This window comes from Rhinatrema bivittatum, chromosome 3 (genome assembly GCF_901001135.1).
Source record: "Rhinatrema bivittatum chromosome 3, aRhiBiv1.1, whole genome shotgun sequence".
Lineage (NCBI taxonomy): Eukaryota > Metazoa > Chordata > Amphibia > Gymnophiona > Rhinatrematidae > Rhinatrema > Rhinatrema bivittatum.
In genome coordinates, this window is record NC_042617.1 from 313409079 (window position 1) to 313422706 (window position 13628).

Genomic DNA, 13628 nt, shown 5'->3' on the forward strand with positions numbered 1-13628 from the left:
AAACAACAGCAAAAAGGAGCAGGTTGTGCGGCTTGCAGCTGTGGGCACTTGCTGCTGCTTCAGTCTCACTCCCCCAAAGGTTGTGGCAGCCAAGGAGGAACAGGACCAGTTCCAATTAGGCTGCAAGCCCAGGAGTAGGCTGATCTGTGAAAGGAAAAGCCTTTGAACCAACAGTTGCAGAAGAGGAAAAAAAAAAAAAAAGTACAGACTCCCTTCCATCACTAACACTGAAGGAGTGTGTTTTCTTAATCACAAAAATCATTCAAATAATACAATAAATCCCTACTGGGAGGGAACCAAAGCAATCTAGAAACTCTGTGAACTGACAGCAAGTCCCTTTTTATACTGAATAATATTATTTAATATACAATGCTTCCACTAATCATCTGTAATATATGAACCGTACAACAGAGGGCTTATGTGACAGACAGCAGAATATTAAGTTTTAAGAGAAGAAAGCCAGTTCAAAAGGGTGTGTTGGCTCCAGCCATGGCTGGACCAGAGAGATTGAAAGCACAGGCTGATTGCTGCAGAAGGGATAGGATCCTTCATTTTCAGTTTAAACCTATCTGCACCTTAATTTTAATCTTATTTAAGAGCAACTGCAGATGTAGCCCTTCAAGGCCTTCCACCACAGCTGGAAGCCAGTGCAGGCCAAAGTGTGGTCTGTATTTAAAGTCCCATGCGCTGAGGCTGCTGTCCAGTCCCCACTGATGTGCTGTTTGAAGGGCAACCCCCCCCCCCCCCCTTCCCAGTGCTTGGAAATGTGGGGGACACAGCACCTACACTGCTGACAGAGGGAGGAGGAGTCTGGAGCCAGCATGGGTAGGGAGGGGAGCAGAGGGATAAAGAGGGACATGCAGCGGAATCTCCTTAACTTTGTTTGATTGTGCTGGCTTTTGTCCACCAAAATACCCTGATCGTTTGCAAGGAAAATGAGTTTTCCCCACTGATTTTTCTCCTGTTTTTGTCATAATAAACCCTGCTAAATTCCCATGAAAAATAAAAAAATGAAAATGAAGATTCCTTAACTAGAGCTTAACTGCTCTTCAAGGCATAGACAGGGCTGGAAGTAGAGGGACATTATATTTTCAAACTCATCTTTGACCCATAACTTAGCTAAGTCCTTACAAAGTTCTGGGGCTATACAGTGACTATAGAAAGTTTACACCCCCTTCCAAAATGTTCACTTTTTGTTGGTTTAAAGCCTGGCTGTAAAATGCATTGAAAATGTTTGTTCCATATATTCACAAATCCTGCTGTACAAATTCCAAAAGAAAAACATATTCCAGAATTCCATTAAAAAATGAAGTAGAAATAAAAACGGGATGAATAGCTTGGTTGGGTAAGTGTCCACCTCCCCTGTATTGCTGTAGCAATCCTAAATGTTTAAAGCTCTGGGGCAACCCCTATTCTTCAGAAGTGCACACCAGGTGAATTGGCCCCATCTGGGTTAAATTGCACTGATTTACATGAGGACAGGATGTCAGCAATTCCTGTTGCTTCTCTCTCTGCTGGGAAGTGCATTTCAAAGCAAAATCCTAACCATGAGCATCAAGCAGCTCTAGGACAAAGTTGTGGAAAGGCACAGAGCTGGGGATGGCTATAAAAGAATTACAAAGTCCTTGAACATCCCTCATAGCCTGGTCAAGCCGATTATTAAGTGGGAGTTGAATGGTAGCAACTACATGACCAAGCAAAACGGAAATTAAGGAGGCAACCAAGAGACCAATCACAACTTTGCAAGAGCAACAGGTTTTCATGGGCAAAACCAGCCCAAATGTGCTTGTGAAAATAATATCCCAAGCATTTAACACATTTGGCCTGTATGGTAGCGTAACAGGAAGGAAGCCATTATTCAGAACAGCTCATTTTGAATCCTATTTCAAGTAACCTGTATCTATGTGACAACATTTTGAGGTCTTTTCGGATAAAATGTAAAGTATTGATCAGGGTTTTTAAAGCTTTAAAAAATGTTCATCTTCTATTTTGAACACAGTTGTTTACGTTTTACCAACCCTGTCGATCTTTGGGTGTCCACTAATCAACAGCTTTTAGTGGTCCCGCTCAAGGGAAAAATTTGACTGCAGACAGCAAGGAATCGTGCCATTAATTGGTTGTAAATTATGGAATGATTTGCCAGTGGAGTTACGGATTTTGTCTCGTTTAAAAGATTTCAGGAAACAGCTTAAGATCTTATTGTTTAAAGAAGCATTTAATTGAGAAAGTCACGGTAATTGTTTTTGTTTGTTGTCCATGATTTTATTGCTGTACGTTAAGATATGATCTGCTTAGCTTCAAAAGTTTTTTTTATTATAGGCAGACAAAAAATGTTTTTAAATAAATAAATAAAACTAAAATAGAGCTTTTTGGGCCCGAATACAAAGTGTTAGATTTGGTAGATTTGGTACAAGCCATATCACTCAAAGAATGCCAGCCCAATCGTGAAGCTTGATAGTAGCAGCATCGCATTATGGGGATGTTTCTCATAGGTAGGGATGGGGATACTTATTTATTTAAAGAAGTTTATATACTGCTTTTGAAACAAATAGTTCGTTAAAACGGCTTACATAGTATAGTATACATACATAAAAAATACACACAAAAACTCATTAAAACATTAGGAAAGTGCGGCTACTTAAATTATACAGGGGAGCTTAAGGGGAGGGTAAGATTAGAAGGTAACGTGCCCATAAGTGACCAATTGGATGGTAGGAGAAGAGCTGAATGCCATAGAAAATAGGTACGTTTTTAAACTGCATTTAAATTCCTTGCCGGATGATAACTGTCTTACGTGTTTTGGGATCAAATTCCAGAGTGTGGGGCCTGCTACTTAAAATGCGCATCTTCTGGTAATATCTAGCTGTGCCAAGCGCACTGACAGAATTTCCAATAGGTTTTTATGTAGTGACCGTATTTGTCTGCACGGTTGATAAATACAGAGAAAGGTGAGAGCTAGGTTGTTGAGTCATTGTATATTAGGTTATGTAGAATAGATAGGATCTTGTACTGAATTCTATAGTGGACTGGGAGCCAGTGCAGTGAACAGAGGATTGGGGTGATGTGTTCTTTCCGAGAGATTCCAGTCAACAAATGAGCAGCGGAGTTTTGAATAAGTTGTAGAGGACGGTGTATTGGTGAGAAGGCCAAGATAAAGAGCATTACAATAATCTAGACTTGAGAAAACGAGGGCTTGTAGCACTGTTTGAAAATCATGAGGGAAAAGGAGAGGATGGAGATGTTTTAGTGTCTGAAGAAGGAGTTTTTGACAATAGTAGATATGTGGGCAGACATAGAAAAGCTCGAGTCTATGATTACTCCGAGGTTTCTTGCTTTGGATACAATTGGGATAGATAAATCATCAATGTTCAGATGAGTTGGAGGAATACAGACAGATTGTGGAATGGAGGTGTTACGATCGCCCCTGTTGCTGCGCTACAGGAGGTATCTCACCTTTCCACTGGAGGCCGCTTCGAAGCCAGGGCCTCGCCTGTGTACCATCCAGGATTTGCTTCAGGGCCTGGAAGGCCTAGCTGTTCCTGAGGCCTGCCTGTGGCTTGCTGGCTGGGTTTGGACTTCCTGGTTCGGCCACGCCCTTCTCCCTAGGGGCCGGCCCGCAGCTCTCCACCTCAGTTATAGGGCCCGCAAGGGGCGGTCCAGGTGAACTCCTCCCAGGGAGTTGCCCACATCAGCTGTATAAAAGGACTTTCATTCCACTTCCTGCTTGCCTTCGGATTAGCCTTGCACATCGCTGTGTTCTGTCTGCTGATCCAGGTCCTCCGTGGTCGTCTTTGCTTCGATGGCTCCCTGTCCTGTCCATGCCTGTTGCCCTGATGTCTGTTCCGGATGTTCCTGATGTCTGTTCCTGTTCCAGTGCCTGATCCAGTTCCCGATGTTCCTTCCTGCTTTAGGCTGACAGGAGTGCAGCAAACCTGCTTTAGGCTGCCAGGAGTGCAGCAACCTTCCCTACCTTGACTGCCAGGAGTGCAGTAACCCTCCGCTTCCTCTTCCCTGCACTTGTCCGCTCCCGCATTTGTAGGACAGGTGGTCCGTGACCAGTCCAGCTGTGCTGGCTGTGTAGGGCGCCTTGAGAGATAGTGCCTGTATCTTGCTTCAGCCCTTGCCTTTGATGTCTTGCTTCAGTCCTTGCCTTGGATGTCTTGCTTCAGCCCCGTCTTGGATGTCTTGCTTCAGCCCCATCTTGGATGTCTTGCTTCAGCCTCATCTTGGATGTCTTGCTTCAGCCCCCGTCTGATGTCTTCAGTGTGCTAAGGACTCTGTCTGCCCTCACCTCTGTCCGGCCTGCCGCCCTATGCCATACCCAGTGGCAGGTCCGAAAGGGCTTGGAACAGTCGGAGGACCTTTCATCAATCAACATTGCCTTGTTGGTTGCCATGGGCGTGCAGGTCCAGCTGAGGGTCAGACTCCGCTCCTTACCCCCTGCTTCAGTACCCGCCTGGCTCACCATGCCTGCATCGGCTCACCTCCCACGGTGTGGCTTGGGGCTCCCCTAAGTCTTGCCGTGGCCCAAGGGCTCACCACCTGCTTAGAAGCGACCGCGCTCCTCGCGCTCGTAACAACAGGAGGAGAGGTGAAGAATTTCATTTTTTGAGGTGTTTAATTTCAGGTGATTATGGCATAACATGAATTGATGGTTTTGATATAGAGGGTGACAGACCATTGTCCCTTCTTAGACCAGGTGTGACAATGGACGGAGAAAAGAATTAAATCCTTAGGAAAACATGCTGTTCTCTGGAAGGAAGGTGAAACTGGGACAGAAGTTCAACATAAAGACGACTGGAAACTTACAGCCAAAGTATCACTAGAGTGACTAAAGCACACCTGCATTAACAAAAATGTTGTGTAGCACATCGGTTTCTACAAAGCAGGCAGTGCGACGTGAAGAGGACTTGTAGGACTAAACTAAAAGCTAGGGAAGTATTGAAATCCCTGCCAATCTTCTCTTACAAATTTTAAAAGGGGGGAGGCAAACCACATATGAACCTGTCATGATGCTGCTCCAGCTGCCATAGAAGGAAGAAGTTGGTGTGGTGTGAGCAGTTGACTTAATTAGTTACTTTGGCTGCCATAGCTCTTTTACTACTGCTGCTCCTACTTCTAACACTCAGAATCAGATCCAGTGCTCGGTGAATGCTTTCTGCACCTCACTCTGCCTAGAGATAAGAAAGAAGATTGAAGGACTCAAAGATGGGGAAGAGATGCTGTGTGCCCTGCACAAAGCGGGTCCCAGTTATCTGTGCCCTGCCCATTGATTGCCACCCCTTGGGGCTCATACTGAAGCTAGGAAGAAGCAGTACATGATTACACATGTTCTCAGAAAGGAGTTCCTATCAGTTTAAGGAGCCACTACTGGTGTCTCTTGTTGCTGTGAGGTGCTAGGAACAGAGCCCTGGTGTTGGCTTGGATCTGATCATCATGCAGTGATGACTTTCTTGCGTAGCACACCTGATCAAGTCTGAAGGCACACTGGTTGGGAAACACTGGGTGAAGGAACAAAAAGGTAAATGTCCTGGAATGGCCCATTCAGAGCCTCAAGTGCAATCAAATCAAAAATCTTTGGCATGACATGAAGATTGCAGTTGACCAGCACTGCCCATGGAACTTGGCAGAGCTTGAAAGACAAATGGCCTAATATTGACAAATCTACGTGTGCAAAGTTGGTGAAGGCCTATTCCAACAGACTCACAACAGTAATTGCTACCAAAGATGCTTCCACAAAAATATTGACTCGGGGGGTAGGGGTGGAGATTTATCCATTTGAATTTCAGTTTTGTTTTTTGGATACTTATGTTTTATCCCCCAATAAAACATTTTTAGCCTCTGAGCCAAGATAGTGACCTACAGTGTAGATGAGATTTGAAGTGTTCCTGCAGTGATAGTTATAATTGTTGCATCGGCCAGCCGCAGAATACGCAACCGGCCTTCCTTACCCGGCCTTGCCACCCTGCCGGGGGCGGGCTCTGGCTTCCTGGCAATGCAAAGGGAGTGCCTCCAGCACTGCCCTCCTCTTTGTGGCCCTGCTTGCCGCCGGCAGGCCTTCAAATGCAGCGGAGACACCACTGCTGTCCGCTCCTCGCACCTGGCCCTCCCCAGGTGCGTGTGCGCGCCTCTCTAGTTTATTTAAAGGGCCCGCGGCACGCTTGGGCTGCCGGCCCTTTCCAGTGATGTCATCGGCCTGGGACTATTTTAGGCGAGCTCTGACTGTCAGAGCTTGCTTTGGCAACAGGTCTCCACGTTTGCTTGTGTGCTCGTTGCCCATTGTTTCTGATCCTGACTTCATTCCTGGTTCCTGATCCTGACCCATAACTTGGTTCCTTCCTTGTCTCGCTGGACTGACTCTCTGGCTTTGACCCTTGCTACATTGGACTATGCTCTGGACTGACCCTCTGGCTTTGACCCTTGCTACGTTGGACTACACTCTGGACAGACCCTCTGGCTTTGACCCTTGCTCCATTGGATTCTGTACCTTGTCTTGCTCAGCCACCTGCCCTGACACCAGCCTGCTTTGACTATGTCTTCGGTATCTCCCTAGACTTGGCCTCTTAGGCTTTGGCCTTCTTCTACCCAGGCGCCCCCTGTCTCTGCCCTGTGCCTGTTGGCACCAGGGTCTCTGGATCCCTGCCTCTTCTGGACCTACACCAGTCCTCTGATACCTCTGCTGGTCCTTGGCAATTCTTGTGTCTCAATCTTCTGGGAGTCATCACACGGAGGCCTGCCTAAGACCAGCCAGCCCTGGCACCCAAGGGCTCAACCTGTGGGGAATAAGGGCTGGTATTGGTGAAGCTTCAGTCGGCCTCAGTCTCCTAGCCAGCTCCACCTCCCGACGATGGGGACCTGTGGGGCTTGCCCTACAGGTAGCGTCAACCCCACCTCGGGCCAAGGGTTCACCACTAGCGTAACAATAATTACCTGTATTCTTTTTGCTTTGGTTTTGACCATGGTGAAAAGGAAGAGGAAGATCTGGGGATAGCCCCCTGCTCCTGCAGTAACTTCTCAGATGCACCAGAGTTCAAGTCCGTAGCTCTTTCAGGTTCCTTCCCTTCCTCCCCTGAAATGTTACTGCGAGCCAGGTATGTTTCTCCAACTGCTGCTGCAGTTGGAGAAACATTGTGGCTACTTGGAGACATTGACCCCCAACAGCAGAGCTGTCCCTTCTGTTCTGATCATGGCAGCAGCAATGCTGATACTGGCCACAATGACTCTCACCAGGCTACATGAGTCCAGAGTTGCTGCTAGGGACACAATCAGCTTGCAGTGTGATTGCACAAGCGCAGCAAACCTTGCAGTCAGCAGCAGAGGATGGAGGAAGAAGGATAGAAATGCAAGGAAGGAATGAGTCTCGCTATGTAGAACAGTTTCTGGTCTCTGCTCAATGGATAGAACTTTTTCCTCTCCCAAAGTGCAGGCTGCTATCTCTTACAATATATTTATAAATGATCTGGAAAGGAATAAGATGAGTGAGATAATCAAATTTGCAAATGATACAAAATTATTCAGAGTAGTTAAATCACAAGCGAATTGTGATAAATTGCAGAAAGATCTTGTGAGATTGGAAAATTGGGTATCCAAATGGCAGATGAAATTTAATGTGGGTAAGTGCAAGGTGATGAAATAGGGAAAAATAACCCATGCTATAGTTACACAATGTTAAGTTCCATATTAGGAGCTACCACCCAAGAAAGAGATCTAGGTGTCATAGTAGATAATACATTGAAATCCTCGGTTCAGTGTGCTGTGGCAGTCAAAAAAGCAAACAGAATGTTGGGAATTATTAGAAAGGGAAAGGTGAATAAAATGGAAAATGTCATAATGCCTCTGTATCGCTCCATGGTGAGACTGCACCTTGAATACTGTATACAATTCTGGTTGCCGCATCTCAAAAAAGATATAGTTGCGATGGAGAAGGTACAGAGAATGGTGACCAAAATGATAAAGGGGATGGAACAACACCCCTATGAGGAAAGACTAAAGAGGTTAAGACTGTTCAGCTTGGAGAAGAGATGGCTGAGGGGGGATATGAGAGAGGTGTTTAAAATCATGAGAGTTCTAGAACGGGTAAATGTGAATCGGTTATTTACTCTTTCGGATAATAGAAAGACTAGAGGGTACTCCATGAAGTTTGCATGTGGCACATTTAAAACTAATTGGAGAAAGTTCTTTTTCACTCAACGCACAATTAAACTCTGGAACTTGTTGCCAGAGGATGTGGTTAGTGCAGCTGTGCTTAAAAAGGATTGGATAAGTTCTTGGAGGAGAAGTACATTACCTGCTATTAATTAAGTTGACTTAGAAAACAGCCACTGCTATTACTAGCATCAGTAGCATGGGATAGACTTAGTTTTGGGTACTTTCCAGATTCTTATGGCCTGGATTGGCACTGTTGGAAACAGGATGCTGGGCTTGATGGACCCTTGGTCTGCCCAGTATGGCATGTTCTTATCCATCATATTGGAGGGTATCTGGGGGTCCTGGCCTCTTTAGCTTAATTATGACTGATATTCATGCTGTAATTCAATCTCACCAATCTATTCTGTCCTCCTAGATAGAGAAGACTGGAAATTTGGAAGGTAAAATTTATCAGTTAAGTAGTAATTTCCTCTCCTTTGATACAGTCAGGCAGGCCAGACGAGTGGGTTATGCATGCCAATCAGCAGATGGAGACAGACATCAACAGAGTCATGATGTCATTCCTTATATACCTCTGTGCTGATACCAGCCTGCCCATATTCCTGTACAAGCTGTGGACAAGCTCAATACCATCAACTATCAAACAAATTATCGGACTAAACCATCCCTTTGTTTTTTGTTTTTTTTTAAACCAGTGGACTTTCAGAACAAGGAAGTAGAATTGGAGCATTCCTAACAAATTATAAAACACACACCTGCAGAAAGGTATACACATACTCCTGATCTTCAACTTTGCCTAGCTACCTGCAAGCAAATTGCCCAGGGAGGCACAAAGTGTATCTATAAACACTCCAAAGACATAAGTAGCATAGGTAGGGCCCTGGCCTGATGCGACTGTTTAAATGAAAGGAAATTAACACGCAAGTAGTAAGTTCACCTTCTTCTTCATCCTGTCAGACTAGGTCAGACCAGTGGGATGTACCCAAGCTACTCCCTCATAGGGCGGGATGCTGCGCCAGCCCCCTCCTCTCCCCCGCAAGCTAAGACATCAAAGTGGTAATGTTTAGAGAAGGTATGTAAACGTACAAATCTCCAAAGGTGAGACCAAACAATTTCATCCAAAAACAGCCTGCACCCTTGTGGAATGACTCTACACTTTACCTTGGCAAGGAAACACCTGCATCTACATAAGTTGCTGTAAATCAATTCCTTGATCCAGCACTCCACTGTAGCCCGAGAGGCTGCCTCACCTTTTCGCATTCCACCATACAGAACAAAGAGATGATCAGAGCGTCTAAGAGCATTAGTGACTTTCAGATATCTCAAAAAGTGCCTCTTCACGTCTAATGGAAAAAGGAGTGCATAGCCTTCAGTCAGCCTGAAGTCCTAAAAGAAGGCAAGGAGATTGACTGGCTGAAATGAAACTCTGAAACAACCTTCGAAAGGAAGGAGGGAAATGTATGAATCTGGGCCCTTTCCATTGTAATTAATAAGAAAGATTCCCTTCAAGAAAGCAACTACAACTCAGACATTAAGTCGAATAAATAACTATGAAAAAGACTTTTCAGCATAAGCAGCCATAAAGAAATATCTTTAAGGGGAGAAAACTGCAGTCCTGTTAAGAATGATGAAATTAAGTTCAGATCTCATGGTAGAGCCAGCATCCAAAGCAGAGGTCTAATATGCTTCACACCTCTCAAGAACTAAGAGATATCCGAATGAGAAGAGATTGGTCTACTGCTAATATAACCCCTATAACAAGAAAAAGCCATTACCTGCACTTTCAAGGTATTAAGAATCAAATCCTTAGAGAGGCCTTCCTGCAAAAACTCCAAAATCAATGGAACAGGCTCAGCCCAGGGACATACTGATATCCAGAGCACAGTCCTTGAACAGTCTCTAAATCTGCACATAAGCTAAGGAAGCGGAGACTTTCTAGCTTTCAGTAACATAGCCACCGAGGCTTGAAAGTAAACCTGCTTCACTAATTGTGCCCTTTCAAGGGTCAAACCATAAGTCAAAATCGATCCGGAACTTTCTGAAGCAGTGGACCCTGGTAAAGTAACTCCTTGTGAGTCAGAAGACACAAAGGTCTGTCAAAGAGCAGTTGCAGATTCTCATACCATGGGCAGCAGGGCCAGTCTGGTGCAATCAGCAGGACTAGCCCTGAATGCCCAGCAATCCTTTGAAGAAGTCTACCTATCATGGGCCAAGGAGGAAAAACATATAACATCCCTTCCATGGGTCACACCTGAATTAGGGCATCGATCCCAAACAAACATCCCTCTTCTAGCTGAAAAATCTGTGCACCTTCACATTCTGGCTGTTTGCCATCAGATCCCAGTCAGGTGCATCCCCACTTTGTGACAATATGGCCAAAGGCCCTATGAGAAAGGGTCTATTCCCCTGGATTTAAGACATTGCCGCTGAGGAATTTCGCTTGGGTAGTGTCTACACCTGCAATGTGGGATGCTAATGCATGTAAATTCATTTCTACCCAAGAAAGAACATCATCAGTCTCCAATGACACTTAAGGATTCCGAGTTCACCCTTGATGATTTATGTATGCTACGACTGTGGCATTGTCAGACATCACTGACTGCCTTTCCCTCTAGCTGAGGTGCGAATTTAAGGAGGGCTAGTCTGGCCTCCAAACAATTGATGGACCAACTTACCTCTTTGGGAATCTATTGACCCTGAACAAACAGCTCCTGACAGTGTGTCTCCCAGCCTGACAAACTGGCATCAGTCGTCACTATGATCCAGGTGAGGATCATGAAGACCGCCCCCCTCCTCCTATTCCAACCACTTGACATTCAGCAAGTTCTGCCTTTATCAAATCCAGGAGTGGCAATTTCACCAAACATTCTTGAGTTTGGGGACTGTATCTGGAAAGCAAGGCCCTCTGAAGAGGATGCATCTGCACCCCTGCCCATGGTGCAAGGTCCAAGGCCACCACCATGGACCCGAGAGTCTGAAGGTAACACCACATTGTTGGGTTTTTGGTCACTCTCAATGCTGTATCTGGCCACCCAATTTCTGAATCCTTTGGTCCATAGGCCGCCGGGACGCGCGTAAGTCCCGGGGCTTTCTAAAAGGGGTGGGGAGGGGGTGTGTCGGGGGCGTTCCCAAAACGACACGGCGTTTCGGGGGTGTGCCGCGGCGTTTCGGGGGCGGGCCAGGGGGCATGGCGCCGGCCCGGGGGCATGGTCGAGGCCTCCGACTAGCCCCCGGGTCGGGTGACGGCGCGCCAGCAGCCTGCTGGCGCGCGCAGATTTACATCTGCTTTTAGCAGGCGTACATCTGCCAACAAAGGTAAGGGGGGGGGTTTAGATAGGGCCGGGGGGGGGGGGGGGTGGGTTAGATAGGGGAAGGGAGGGGAAGGTGGGGGGAGGGCGAAGGAAAGTTCCCTCCGAGGACGCTCCGAAATCGGAGCGGCCTCGGAGGGAACAGGCAGCGCGCGCTGGGCTCGGCGCGCGCAGGTTGCACAAATGTGCACCCCCTTGCGCGCGCCGACCCCGGATTTTATAAGATACGCGCGGCTACGTGCGTATCTTATAAAATCCAGCGTACTTTTGTTCGCGCACCAGGCGCGAACAAAAGTACGCGATCGCACAATTTTTTAAAATCTACCCCTAAGCTTCTGGATATGGAGCATAATAAGTTACAAAACAATGGGTCAGAAAGCTATTCTCTGCTTCCTCTAACTCTTGGTGAGTGGGGCTTGCTATATTGCTTCACAAGGCCTTTTCCTTCACACTTCAAAAATCTCTGGTGGATCCTGAAGGGAGGTACATCTTTTTGGAAATCGAGTTATTTGGTCCCAATACTTACTCTCAATCTTTTTTCAATTCTCTATTCAATATACTTTTTTCATATTCCCAGTTACCATCATTTTGGAAGGGGATTTTAATGCAGTTGATGACCCTAGTATGGATAGGCAGCCTTCTAGGCCTGCCTTGAGGTCTGTTATTCTAGAGGCCTTCGTTATCTTTGTCATAACTTGGGCCTTGTGGATGTTCGGAAAGCCCTGCACCCGGAAGAGGAGGACTTTACTCATGTCTCTCTTGTCTAGATTATGTATTGGTTATCAGGGATTACTTTGCTAAAGTGGTCAGTTCTGAGATAGGCCCCCTTGCTATTTCAGATCACGCGCCTGGATGGGTGAATATTACTGGGCTATCTCCATTACAGAAAAGCCAACGATGGAAATTCCCAGCTTTCCTTTACTATGATACTAAATTTCAGGATTATTTGCGGGAAAAGTGGAAAGAGTTTGCTCATTTTAATCAAGACCATCAGGCCGACCCAATTCTTTATTGGGAAACTACCAAGGCGGTACGGAGGGGGGAGGAAATTGCTTATGTTGCAAGTGGAAAAAAGATAGTTAATGGCATCCTGTGTCTAGAACAACAGCTGGCGATAGCCAAAAAGAATTATTGTCAAACCCCCTCGGCGGCGACTCGAACACAGTTTTATGCAACTCAAAGTGCTCTGCGTGATCTTATTCAACAAAAAACTCAGAAAAGCTTACTTTATTTCCATACTGAAAAAGCTTATATTTATAGTAGAGCAGGGAAGCTATAGGCACATCTGGTCTTTACCAGAAGGGAGGGAGGGCTCATATTTTAGCTCTGAAAGACGGCCAGGGACAGGTTAAGACCTCCACTAAGGATATAGGAGATATTTTTTTTCGCTATTATCAGGACTTATATAAAGCTGAGTCATGTGAACTTCCAGCAATACAAGATTACTTAGCTAAAATAGATCTGCCCCTGGTACAGGAGAAGGATTTACGTTTAAATGCTCCAATCAGGTCAGCAGAATTGGCTATGGCAATTCATTCCTCAGCATTAGGTAAATCCCCAGGGCCCAATGGGCTATCTAACGAATTTTACAAGATTCTGTCAGACCAAATTTGTTTACCTTTGGTGGAGATCTTTGGTTTCTTGTTGGACCCACAGTTCATGATGTGGCAGACCAATAAAGCTACAATAATAGTCCTCCCCAAACAGGGCCGTGATCTGGCTTTACCTCATATATCCCTTATAAACTGAGATATAAAACTTTTGGCTAAGGTCATGGCAGAACACTTGTCATCCATTCTCCCTAATCTGATAGTACCGGTTCAAGTGGGATTTGTTAAGGGGCAGCAGGTGGTCATTAATGTAAGGCACGTTCTGGCCTCCCTGGATCTTTCTCTTAAAAGGAAACTGAATTCCCTATTGGTCAGTTTTGATATCGAAAAGGCATTCGATAGGGTAAATTGGCTCTTTCTATTCAAGACTTTAAAAAGGTATAGCTTTCGTCGGAAATGGAGAAGCAGAAAGGAGAGAGAAAAATCTGCAGGGTCTACCGGAGGTGAGGACTGAGCTATCCCGGCCCCAACGGAGTTGCCGCTGCCTTCCCGAGTGACGTCACCATTTCCGGACCGGCGGGGTCCTTAAAGCTGGTCCCTCTTTACGGCATGTAGCACTTGC